Source organism: Schistocerca nitens, chromosome 1, assembly GCF_023898315.1.
Source record: "Schistocerca nitens isolate TAMUIC-IGC-003100 chromosome 1, iqSchNite1.1, whole genome shotgun sequence".
NCBI lineage: Eukaryota > Metazoa > Arthropoda > Insecta > Orthoptera > Acrididae > Schistocerca > Schistocerca nitens.
The window spans coordinates 851,640,328-851,654,191 of record NC_064614.1 but is presented as its reverse complement, the minus strand read 5'-3'; the positions used below and the strand labels follow the sequence as shown (position 1 = coordinate 851,654,191).

At 43.7% G+C, this 13,864-nt stretch overlaps 1 protein-coding gene across 3 annotated transcripts in view; it reads right to left on the bottom strand.

Moving 5' to 3' along the window:
• Window positions 1-13,864, bottom strand: part of LOC126263247 (serine/threonine-protein kinase 3) — a 378,603-nt gene that overhangs the window by 71,663 nt on the left and 293,076 nt on the right. The window lies entirely within an intron of this gene.

Sequence of the window (13,864 nt, the reverse complement as noted above, 5' to 3'; positions counted from 1 at the left end):
GAGCAGGTGAAAAAAACGTCAGTACTAAACGAAGAGATACCGTAATAATGTGCAAACAGCTGACACTTCCTGATAGCTGACACTTACTAATACAAGAGAAAAACGGACGTAACATGCCACCACTGACCTCGTTTTATATGAACAAAACGAAATACGTACGGTGATATAAATGCGCATTTTCTGGCAGCTGCACAGACGGAATTTAAACTCTTTTATTCATAGTAACCATGGAGGGGGAGGAGGAGGAGGAGGAGGAGGAGGAGGAGGAGGAGGAGGAGGAGGAGGTGGTTGTTGTTGTTGTTGCCTTCAATCTGAAGACTTGTTTGTTGAAGCTCTTCATATTAATCTACCCTGTGCAAGCCTCTTCACCTCCAAATAACTGCTGCGAACTACATCATTCTGAATCTGTTTACTGCATTCATTACTTGGTCTCCCTCTACGATTTTTACGCCGCCCCCCCCCCCCTTTCTCTCTAATAATTCGTAATCCCCTGATGTTTCAGAATGTGTCCTATCAACCGATCCCATCTTTTAGTCAGGTTGTACCACAAATTTCGTTTCTCATTATTCCTAGTCAGTGCTTCTTCATTACCCATTTAATCAACATTCTTCAGTAGTGCCATATTTCAGAAGGTCCTGTTCTCTTTTTGTCTAAACTGTTTATCGTCTACGTTTCGCTTCCATACGTGACTACACTCCAAACAAATATCTACATTCAGAAAAGACTTCCTAGCACAAATCTATATTCGATGTTAAATTTCTCTTCTTCAGAAACACTTTTCTTGCCACTGCCACTCTAGATTACTCTATCCTCTCTACTTTGGCCATCCTCAGTTATTCTGCTGCCCAAATAACAAAACTTATCTACTACTTTAAGTGTCTCATCTTCTAATCAAATTTCCTCAGCATCACCTGATTTAATTCGACTACAGTCCATTATCCTTGTCATGCTTTTGTTAATATCTTATATACTCCGTCCAAGACACTGTCCGTTCCATTTCACTGCTCTTCCATGTCCTTTGCTGTCTCTGACGAAATAATCTGCAAACCTCAAAGTTTTTATTTCTTCTTCCTGAACTCAATTTCTATTCCAAATTTTTCTTTGGCTTCCTTTACTGTTAGGTCAACGTATTGATTGAATAAGATTTGGGACTGGCTACAACGCTGTCTCACTCCCTTCTCAACCACTGCTTCCCTTTCATGCCCGTAGACTCTTGTAACTGCCGTCTCGTTTCCGTTGTATATAGCCTTTCGCTCCCTGTATTCTCAAAAGCTTCCTCCAAGTTTACAAATGCTATCAACGTAGGTTTGCCTTCCCTTAACAATCCCCTTAAGTATGTCGTAGGGTCAGTATCGCTTCGTGTTTCCCTACATTTCACTGAAATCCAAACTGATCTTGCCAGAGGTCGGCTTCCACCAATTTTTCTTTTCTTCGGGAGTATTGGTGTTAGTATTTTGCAACCATGACTTCTTAAATTGGTAGTTCGGTAATATTCACACCTCCCAGCACCTGATTTCTGTGGAACTGGAATTATTACCTTCTTCTTGAAGTCTGAGGGGATTTCGCCTGTCTTATACATCTTGCTCACTACATGACAGTTTTGTCAAGGCTGGTTCCCCCAACGTTGTCAGTATTTCTGACGGAATGTCTTCTACTAACGTAGCGTTGTTTCGACTTACGTCTTTCAGTGCTCTGTCAAATTCTTCTCCCAGTATCGTAACTCCCATCTCGTCTACGTCCTCTTCCCTTTCGAAAATACTGCTTTCCAGTTCATCTCTCTTGTATAGACCCTCTACATACTCCTTCACCCATTAAGCTTTCCCTTCTTTGTTTAGGACTGCTTTTCCATCTGAGCTCTTGCTATTCATATAGCTGCTTCTGTTTTCTCCGAAGGCCTCTTTAATATTCGTGTAGGTGGTATCTGTATTGCCCTTGTGAAATATGCTTGGAAATCCTTACATTTGCCTTCTAGCCATTACTGCTTAGCTATTTTGCAATTCCTGTCAATCTCATTTTTTAGACTTTGTGTTCCCTGCAAGCGCTTCATTTGCTGCATTCTTAAATTTTCTCCTTTCATCAACTAAATTTAATATCTCCTGTGTTATCCAAGGATTCCTATTAGGTCTCGTCATTTTACCTACTTGATCTCTGCTTCCTTCACTATTTCATCTCCTAAAGCTACGCATTCGACTTCTACTGCGTGCCTTCGCCTGTTGCCTAATGCTCCCTCTGAAACTTTCTCAACAACCTCCGGTTCTTTCAATTTAAATTGCTATCACTTTGCAGTTTCTTAAGCTTTACCCTTCAGTTCTTAACCAATACATTGCGGCCAGAGTCCATCTGTCCCAGGAAATGTCTTGCAATTTAAAATCTGGTTCCTCAAACTCTTTGTTACTATTATTTAAATGACCTGAAACCTTCTAGTGTCTCCAGGTCTCTTCCATGTATACAACCTTTTTTCGTGATTCTTGAACGAAGTGTGAGCTAAGATTAAGCTATGCTCTGTGCAAAATTCTACCAGGCGGCTTCCTCTTTCATTCTTTTCCATATTCCCCTACTATTTATCATTCCCTTCCTTTTCCTACAATCGAATTCTAGTCCCCCATTACAATTAAATTTTCCTCTCAGTTAACTATCTAAATAATTTCTTTTACCTCCTCATACATTTCTTCAATCTCTTCGTCATCTGCAGAGCTAGTTGGCATATAAACTCTCACTACTGTCGATCTAACCAAATACACTCCTGGAAATTGAAATAAGAACACAGTGAATTCATTGTCCCAGGAAGGGGAAACTTTACTGACACATTCCTGGGGTCAGATACATCACATGATCACACTGACAGAACCACAGGCACATAGACACAGGCAACAGAGCATGCACAATGTCGGCACTAGTACAGTGTATATCCACCTTTCGCAGCAATGCAGGCTGCTATTCTCCCATGGAGACGATCGTAGAGATGCTGGATGTAGTCCTGTGGAACGGCTTGCCATGCCATTTCCACCTGGCGCCTCAGTTGGACCAGCGTTCGTGCTGGACGTGCAAACCGCGTGAGACGACGCTTCATCCAGTCCCAAACATGCTCAATGGGGGACAGATCCGGAGATCTTGCTGGCCAGGGTAGTTGACTTACACCTTCTAGAGCACGTTGGGTGGCACGGGATACATGCGGACGTGCATTGTCCTGTTGGAACAGCAAGTTCCCTTGCCGGTCTAGGAATGGTAGAACGATGGGTTCGATGACGGTTTGGATGTACCGTGCACTATTCAGTGTCCCCTCGACGATCACCAGTGGTGTACGGCCAGTGTAGGAGATCGCTCCCCACACCATGATGCCGGGTGTTGGCCCTGTGTGCCTCGGTCGTATGCAGTCCTGATTGTGGCGCTCACCTGCACGGCGCCAAACACGCATACGACCATCATTGGCACCAAGGCAGAAGCGACTCTCATCGCTGAAGACGACACGTCTCCATTCGTCCCTCCATTCACGCCTGTCGCGACACCACTGGAGGCGGGCTGCACGATGTTGGGGCGTGAGCGGAAGACGGCCTAACGGTGTGCGGGACCGTAGCCCAGCTTCAAGGAGACGGTTGCGAATGGTCCTCGCCGATACCCCAGGAGCAACAGTGTCCCTAATTTGCTGGGAAGTGGCGGTGCGGTCCCCTACGGCACTGCGTAGGATCCTACGGTCTTGGCGTGCATCCGTGCGTCGCTGCGGTCCGGTCCCAGGTCGACGGGCACGTGCACCTTCCGCCGACCACTGGCGACAACCTCGATGTACTGTGGAGACCTCACGCCCCACGTGTTGAGCAATTCGGCGGTACGGCCACCCGGCCTCCCGCATGCCCACTATACGCCCTCGCTCAAAGTCCGTCAACTGCACATACGGTTCACGTCCACGCTGTCGCGGCATGCTACCAGTGTTAAAGAGTGCGATGGAGCTCCGTATGCCACGGCAAACTGGCTGACACTGACGGCGGCGGTGCACAAATGCTGCGCAGCTAGCGCCATTCGACGGCCAACACCGCGGTTCCTGGTGTGTCCGCTGTGCCATGCGTGTGATCATTGCTTGTACAGCCCTCTCGCAGTGTCCGGAGCAAGTATGGTGGGTACGACACACCGGTGTCAATGTGTTCTTTTTTCCATTTCCAGGAGTGTACCTGATGTATTTCCCACTGAACCACTTGCAAGTAACAAATTAGTTCCACGTGTAACGCTAGGAAGCATTTGTCTAGTAAGTTGTCTTTTATGTTTATATATGTAACAACACAAAATACTCTAGTGGGTTAGCACTTCCTTCCGCCGCCCCTTCAATATTTCCATCTGAGTTGAATATGCAAGTAAGGGCAACTATATTCAGCATTTAAGTGCATCTTAGGGCGCCATAACGTGTTAAATTTATATAGTTATTTTACGCCTGAAGCGAACTAGTTTCTGTATTTGTCACTGTGGTGGAAGCAGCGCGGCTTTGGAGGAGGCCAGGCACACACTGATCGTGTTCTTTTCGTTGGGATTACTCCTAGAGTGCAGTCATGATAGTAATACAGTTAAGTATTTGTTTTAACAGTGATTTTCTTGATATCCAGCTCATTGCACAGTCTTTGAAATGCATCAAGTCAGTGTGGTAAGCGCCACTGCCGGTAGAGAAAGTACCGAACGTTAGCTCACCTCCTAGACAAAAGGAATATGAGCCAATGATCCGGTGACTTTGTTATTCGCATGAATACTGCACAACAGCAAGTGTCAGCATTATAAGAAAAACAACCGGATATTAACCACAGAGTCATCACTGACCACTAAGTAGGAATCGATCCTTTGTTTTAAACTTCCTGCCGTCTTAAAATTGAGTGCCGGACAGGACTAGACCCCGCAAACTTGTCTTTCGCCGGAAGTAACCTATCCAGGAATGATTTGGTCTCGCAGCCTCACGTTCAGCCTGACAGCTTCTCGCTGCTATCGCCCGAGAATCTCTGCTGTACATCTTGCTGGAATAGCACTTCTCGAAAAAGAATAGTGCGGAGAAATGGCTTAGACATAACCGAGGGGTTGGTTCCAGAATTCGTTTTTCACTCTACAGCGGAGGGTGCGCCGTTTTATTCTGGCAGGAAGTTTAACACAGCGCTGACTCCAGTGCGGAGTGAAATGTAAACTCCAGAATCATATCGTTTGATTTGATAGTCTTGGCCTTGAAAATGTACTCTGAGCTGTTTCCTCCTACCTGAGAACTACGAGGGTGGTTTGAAAAGTTTTAAGAACGGAATAGAAAAAAGTACTTACATCACTGAAACCTTTTTTTATTTTTCAATCCAGTCTCCTTTTAGATTAATGCACTTGGTCCAATGATGTTCCAGTGCCTTGATTCCATCTCGAAAATGAGTTTCCTCCAAGTCTGTAAAATAGTTGTCAACTCCGGCTGTGAGATCTTCGTTTGAAATGAATCTTCGTCCACCAAGAAAAAGTTTCAGTTTTGGGAAGAGATGGAAGTCTGACGGAGCCGTAACAGGTGAATAAGGAGGGTGTAGCAGCAATTCATACCTTCGTTCGTGTAATTTCGCCATGGCGACGGCACACGTGTGCAGGCGCGCGTCAAGAGTCGCGGCACCCATCTGGCAGGTGATTTTTCCATTTCTAATTCTTCAGTTAAAATGTGATATATCCTTTCAGATTATATCTGGCAAGCGTGAGCAATTCCACCCACTTTCAATCGGCGATCCTTTAAGACCATTTTGTGCACTTTTGCAATGATTTCTGGAGTAGTGAAACATCTTGGCCGACAACTGCGCGGATCATCATCTACGCTCTCCCGACCAAATTTAAATTCATTTGTCCACTCGGCAACAGTTGAATATGAAGGAGCAGAGTCCCCCAGTGTATTCTGGACATCGGCATGAATGTCCTTTGCTTTCATACCTTTCTTTACGAAGTACTTAACCACTGTTCGAATCTCTATTTTTTTCCATTTTCGCAAATCACTACGCGGGAACAACAAGAGAGCCACGTCACCGCCACAGCCCTCTTCCAAGAGCACTGATGTGGTACGTGTTTACAGGCAACAGTCCAATGAATATCACGTGAACAACACGTTGCGTTAGCGCTGACGTCTCTTGGTGATTCCGAGAACTTTTCAAACCACCCTCGTAGCTCACATAGTGAATTCCGGACAAATACAGAGAGTCTCCCATAGTCTGAAACTACTCTGTTTCTAATTTGGTATTTTGCATATAAATTATTGCATATAGTGAGGAGCAGCGAATCTAAGGTATGTTTCCAAAATTATCCAGACACCTCTATGAAATGAGCGAATGACCAGTAGATGTCACGAGAGGCCGACTCACCACTATATAAGCATTGCGCATTGCGCTGTCAGCAGAGAAGGAGAAACAGCAGACTGGATCGGTCGGGAGAGCTCAGTCACTTCGAACGACGGCTATTCACCGTATGTCACCCGAGTAACAAATCCAAAAGGGACATTTCAACCCTTCTAAATCTTAACAGGTCGACTGGTGCATATGAGACCAGGCAGACCTCACGTGCCGACGGGCAGAGACCGTCAAGTATAGCGGAAGGCTGATGTAAAACACCGCATGAAATCTGCGGAAGAAATCACACGTGGATTTGAAAGTGCTTTCGGCAGCCCAGCTAGCACAGCGACTGTGCTTAGGAAGTTAAAAAGAACGACGTCAATGGGCGAGTAGCTCCTCACAAGCCACACATTTCAGTATTAAGTGACGCTTGAGGTGGTATAAAAAGCGATGCCACTGGGCAGTGGATGACTGAAAGCTAGTGATTTGGAATGATGAATCACGATATACCCTGTGGCAATCCGATAGAGAAATTTGAGTTTGGCGAAAGACTGGAGAACGTTACGCGCCATTATGAGTATGGTAGCTCCAGCACTAAAGCACAAGGGCGGTAGTGTTACGGTGTGAGGGGGTTTCTTCGGAATAACGGTTTGGTCCCCTTACTGCACTTGAGAAAAGCTATATGCTGAAGGATATGACCACATTTTACAGCACAGTATATTGTAGAGAAACAGTCCGGAGGCGATCACTTTCGTATCATCATGACAGCGCACTCTGCCATAAAGCAGCATCTGCGAAGCCATGGTTTGTGGACAATAACATCCCTGAAATGGACTGAACTGCCCGAGTCCCGGTCTGAAACCAATTGAGCACCTCTGGAACCTCCGCTCAAGACCCTAGCGTCCAACATCAATCTTCTCTGGTTTCGGCTTTTGAGGAAGAATGAGCTGCCATTTTTCCACAGACATTCAGATACCTCCATGAAATTGTCTCCAGCGAAGTTCAAGCCGTCATAAAGGCTAAGTGTGGACACACCCCACACTACTGTGGCCTGCTGTGACCCTGACTAAACTTAACCTCATTTCTTTATTCGTGAATAAAATATACAAAGCTAAGAAAGGGTGGATCATCTGACGAACAGAGAGAGAGAGAGAGAGACTGACTCCATATTCACTAAAGAAGTTGTAACCAGATTACGTGTATGTATTTTACAGTTTCCTGTTTTAAAATCATTATACCAGTATAAACAGTTAAGAGATGCTCCTAGTACAGCGTGATAAAATTTTCTTTGAAAGGCTCTCATAAGGAAATTACCAACGCATCTGAAATAACGTAATCGTCTGGTGAGGAAAAGGCTTCGGTAGTACCCAGGTGTAAAAATTATTGGACCGCTGATGTTGACGGTATATACAAATGACCTGTTGGTTAACTTCGAAAGCTCCAAGTCGCTATTCACGAATGATTCTGTTGTGTCTACAGAGGTAGTAATACCAGGCGTTTGTAGCAAAATTTAGGAAAGTCTGAAACGGATCGACGGTTGGAACAAGGACTTATCGCTCTTTACACACAAAAATGTTGCGTAAAGAAACGCGAAAAGGAAAACCATCGGTGTTTCATATCGATCTCTCGTCAGCGAAAATCGTCAAAAAACAACCATAAAAACTTAGGAGTATGCCTCTGGAGAAATTTTAAGGTGGAAGACCATATAAAATTAGTTGCATGGAAGATGTAACAGACAGACGCATTAGGCGGATCGTAAGACTTATTTTTGTCCAAAGGGAGCCGCTTACACAACCCTCGTTAGATAGGGGTTCCTGTGCACAACTCTTCAATCTGGGACCCTAAACATGTAGAATTTATAGAACAGTGATCTTTTCCAACAGTGATTTTCTCCGTCAGCGTGAAGGAGTCACACACGTCTGTGCCCGACGCCAGTGGTAGATGCTAAGAATCAGCAGTACGTTTACTGTTAAAATTTCTCCCAGTTGTGAAGAACTATATCCATAACTGAAAACTAGACAAATCCGAGTTCTTTTACTAAGGCTTAGCGACAGTCACTACCTGGGTATTATTCCCACATGGAAAATGGTGTACCTCCGTAATTCACCAAAAGCATGGGAAGACACTTGCGATGTATATGTAATACCAATCTTATCCACACTTCTTGTAATGGTCAACAGGAAACAGTGTCATAGATTGCTCTTTGATAACTTGCTGTAGTACACAGCTTTTCACTAAAGGGCATGAAGGTAGTGTAACCATAAATATCAGTGATGAAGTGTAAATTTCAGGTTTCGCAACTGATATCTCCCCGCTACTACGAATTCCAGTAATCAAGACTGCAGCCTTGATGTGTAACAACTTTGGCAGGTAGCGTACCAGGGCGACAGAGATGGTGCGTGGGCTCCGTAAAGAACGCATCAGTAGGCGCGCCCCCTCCATTATCCCCATCTTCGCGGTGGCCTGCATTAGTCACTCCAGCCGTGCACCAAGGTCTCGCATGCCGTTCCTACTCATGACGCTCGGGAACAACATTGCATAACGTAGACGGACGATGCGCGACGTTTCAGGCTTATAATCCGACATGCTTGTTATGAGCAACAGCCAAAATGTCAGTTACGTACACCCTCACCACCTCCAACGCAGAAGCCCCTTGGAAAACAGTCGCTGGTTGTGTACGACTGTTGTGCTTTTCTTTGCAGCTTAACTTAATTGTGCTTCTCTGTTTTCCACAAGAGGTGTGTATTTCATTAATTACAAGGCTTAAAGTGCCTACGATACATTTTTCTCTTCTGTTATTCCTAAATAACTTTTAGTGTCTTTATTATTTTTTCAGTAATATTGCCAATTACTACATAAACATTCTTGGAGCTCTGTTTCTGATGAGCTTTGAATAAAGCAATACTTCATTTGACCCTTTTGTAAACCGATTTATGTTACTGTGGTGGCTAATATAACCAACCCTCGTCGCCGTCGCCGTCGTCGTCGTCGTCGTCGTCGTCACAGTGCTTGTCTAGATCCTTCCCTCCATTACCAAACTGAGTATTTCTTAATGCCCCAGGATGTGTTGTATCAACCGCACTAAAGTCCTGCTACAAATATATTTCCTTTTATTCACCCCCAGAGTCGCTTCGCAATATAAGACGGCGATCACAAGTTTATCAATTTAAACACCGGTTTACACTGACAATAACAGTGTCCAAAATAACAAACAGGACAAATTTAAATTCTAAAGTATTCTGATTTGTCCTGCGTGACAAATTTCTGACAATCGAGAACAAGATATCCCATGTTCACATGTATAAGGTGCTCTACTGCTCACCTCTAACTTGCCTGTAACAACTTCGGGTACCTGGTAAAGTACGCTAATGGAAGGAATGCTGTTCCCAACACTTGTTCTCTCTGGATGACTGCAAACATTAAGGCGACACAGGGAGATCACTTAGTAATTAGTATTACTGTAGTAATTTGACGCCAAGCCTCTGGGCCCTACAATATGCCCTCGGTTAAACTCAGATACATCGCAAGCATTTCCCATTCTCTGCACGGACAGCACTCTCCTTGATACTACATGCACCATGCATGTGTCTGACTAGCAGTCATTCCTCGCTAGGTGACGCTGCCATCGGCTGGACGGGTTTATATCCTTAATAGGCTGGAGGTCATAATATTCTCGCTGATCAGTGTGTGCGCGCCTTGGTACGTGACTCTTTCTTATCCTGTTCCCATGGTTGCAGTGTGCGACACACACATTAGAGGCTGCATTATTCTTGCACTGCCTTCCTGCAATATCTTTCTCTTAAATTACCTAACAAGGTTGTGCGAGAACAACGTTGCCTTTTTTTCAAAGTATTTCCGTTTAAGCTGTCTGTCTACTACTTCACAAACTGTAATAATATGTTTCGATCCTATTAGCACGCGTCTAAGATTAGATTAGAGATTAGATTAGATTAATACTAGTTCCATGGATCATGAATACGATATTTCGTAATGATGTGGAACGAGTCGAAATTTCCAATACATGACATAATTAGGTTAATTTAACAACATACTTAAGTTAATATAACAACTTTATTTTATTGTGTTTTTTTTTCTTAATTTATATCTAAAAATTCCTCTATGGAGTAGAAGGAGTTGTCATTCAGAAATTCTTTTAATTTCTTCTTAAATACTTGTTGGTTATCTGTCAGACTTTTGATACTATTTGGTAAGTGACCAAAGACTTCAGTGCCAGTATAATTCACCCCTTTCTGTGCCAAAGTTAGATTTAATCTTGAATAGTGAAGATCATCCTTTCTCCTAGTATTGTAGTTATGCACACTGCTATTACTTTTGAATTGGGTTTGGTTGTTAATAACAAATTTCATAAGAGAGTATATATACTGAGAAGCTACTGTGAATATCCCTAGATCCTTAAATAAATGTCTGCAGGATGATCTTGGGTGGACTCCAGCTATTATTCTGATTACACGCTTTTGTGCAATAAATATTTTATTCCTCAGTGATGAATTACCCCAAAATATGATGCCATATGAAAGCAATGAGTGAAAATAGGCGTAGTAAGCTAATTTACTAAGATGTTTATCACCAAAATTTGCAATGACCCTTATTGCATAAGTAGCTGAACTCAAACGTTTCAGCAGATCATCAATGTGTTTCTTCCAATTTAATCTCTCATCAATGGACACACCTAAAAATTTGCAATATTCTACCTTAGCTATATGCTTCTGATTAAGGTCTATATTTATTAATGGCGTCATACCATTCACTGTACGGAACTGTATGTACTGTGTCTTATCAAAATTCAGTGAGAGTCCGTTTACAAGGAACCACTTAGTAATTTTCTGAAAGACAGTATTGACAATTTCATCAGTTAATTCTTGTTTGTCAGGTGTGATTACTATACTTGTATCATCAGCAAAGAGAACTAACTTTGCCTCTTCATGAATATAGAATGGCAAGTCATTAATATATAATAAGAACAACAAAGGACCCAAGACTGACCCTTGTGGAACCCCATTCTTGATAGTTCCCCAGTTTGAGGAATGTGCTGATCTTTGCATGTTACGAGAACTAGTTATTTCAACTTTCTGCACTCTTCCAGTTAGGTACGAATTAAACCATTTGTGCACTGTCCCACTCATGCCACAATACTTGAGCTTGTCTAGCAGAATTTCATGATTTACACAATCAAAAGCCTTTGAGAGATCACAAAAAATCCCAATGGGTGGTGTTCGGTTATTCAGATCATTCAAAATTTGACTGGTGAAAGCATATATGGCATTTTCTGTTGAAAAACCTTTCTGGAAACCAAACAGACATTTTGTTAGTACTTCATTTTTACAGATATGTGAAGCTACTTGTTCGATAACTGCCGTCACTCCTATACAAGGGCTCCATAGATTTATCTACGTATGCAGAGAGCGTCAAATGCGAAATACCTCACATTAGTCGGTAAACTGTATCAATATCGCGGTAGCGGACTCACTGCGCTGTCAGATGCAAGCATTGGTGGATGTAAAGAACATCAAGTTACACTTTGACGGTTCGAAGGTACAGGGATGAGACTAGCCATAATTCAAGAACTTCTGCTAATACGCTAAAGATACATTTGTTCTTTTTTGACACATGTGGTAAGGAGGCACCGACACATTTACACAGCCTTGCAGATTTGATGTGTTTAACCTCCAATATGTCCGCTACATATATCAAATCTTCGCAATAAAAATATCTCGGTTCTTTTGTTAAACCATCAACTACATAAGCGACGGAGCTCATACACAACGGACTTAGACGGTGTGAGATACGCTACAAAGTGAGGAGTCACTAAACGCCACGGATTTAAGTCATTCTGAACTGTTTAAGGGAACTTGGAGGAGTTATTGCATGTCAGACAGCACTTCGTCGATCATTAGAGAAACGGGAAGTGCTCTTCTAAGGGAATGGCGAAATGTTTTTTTCTTTTTTCTTTTTCCCCCCCTCTTAAACTCACGAGTAATCTCACAAGTGCGTAGCAGTGTTTGCATTTTCGGCGACAATGCACCCTACGACAGCACACCATTTTCGGTTACTTCGGCTACTTCGGCTACTTCTGAGCCACTGCCCTTAAGTCACAAATTTTCTTTCTAACTAAGCACTACTTTCACTGCATTCACGGTCGGACCGTCAGTCGCACTTAATCACCTAAACGTACAGTAAAAGCTATCCTTGAATCCCAAGATCTTCGAAATCAACGTTCATTTTTCGTGCTCTCAAACACGTGAGGCGCTAAAGGCAGACACTGCGACCTCGAAGTTTTCACGGCTGGGGTGGCACGCGGGGCAGTAAAGACGTGACTTTATAACACCAGCGGTTGTATCGTATAAATCTTGCATGGAGAGGGGTCGAACAGCCCCCTTGAGAACGCTCGTGTATTCGGCATCCACGCTGCGGTTCCACCTCGTCTTTCCCGCCAATCTGCCAAAGTGGCTCCACGGACAGACGTGTTCCTGAGTGGAGTATCGCCCGAAAGCGGCAAAGGCGCTACACAGGGTACAAGATTATTTCGCGATGGGCGAATTGGGTGAAACATTGCTCTGCTTAGCTGAGAGAAGGTCAAAATAACACCTCGCAAATAAAGAATATTTAAACGTCGCGAGATGTGCTGATTCGTTGCATCGAAACTTTAGTAACAGGTGAATAGTGAAGCTACTAAGACTTAAGGAGACACCAGATCGCGCATAACGTTTTGCCGTTCCTTTAAAAACTTAAGCCACCGCGAAAGGGGAGTTGGTCCCCTGTAATCCCTTTCCACGGTACCGCACCACAATCGGTGGAAAGAGAACTCTTGTAGGATCACTTTGTTGTTGTCTGTCTGTCTGTCAAAAATCCTTTTTATCACAAGGGAAACTCCCCATCGCACCCCCACCCCCCTCAGCTTTATTGCTAAGATGGCCTAGTGGATAGCCCGTCAAAAACTTAATACTGATCAAGCATGAAAACAAGAAGAAGGTGAACAGAACTGTGAAAAAGAAGCAAAATTGAAACAGTGAACGGTTCACGCTCAAGATGTATAAGGTCTAGCGAATTTCAATAGCCACGACGTTCTGGTTATGTAGTCACGTTGTTGGACTGCGAAGGGAGAGATCTCAATCGTGCTATATATATGTTCTACACAAGTACCACATTTATGACACTTTCTTTCCGTTTTGGAAGTTATGACTCTTGAATTCCTTTGTTGTAACAAATTTTGGAAAATTGTGGTAAATTCCTATGGGACCAAACTGCTAAAGTCATTGGTCCCTAGGCTTACACACTACTCAATCTAAGTTAAACTTACGCTAAAGACAACACACACACATGCGCTCGCGCGCGCGCACCCACCCACCCACACACACACACACACACACACACACACACACACACACACACACGAGGGAGGACTCGAACCTCCGACGGGGGGGGCCGCGCGAACCGTGACAAAGCGGCTAAGACTGCACGGCTACCCCGCGCGGCTGTTGTAACATAGTCCACACCCATTTATTTGTTATCATATCTGCAAGAGGTCTACGCGGCATCTC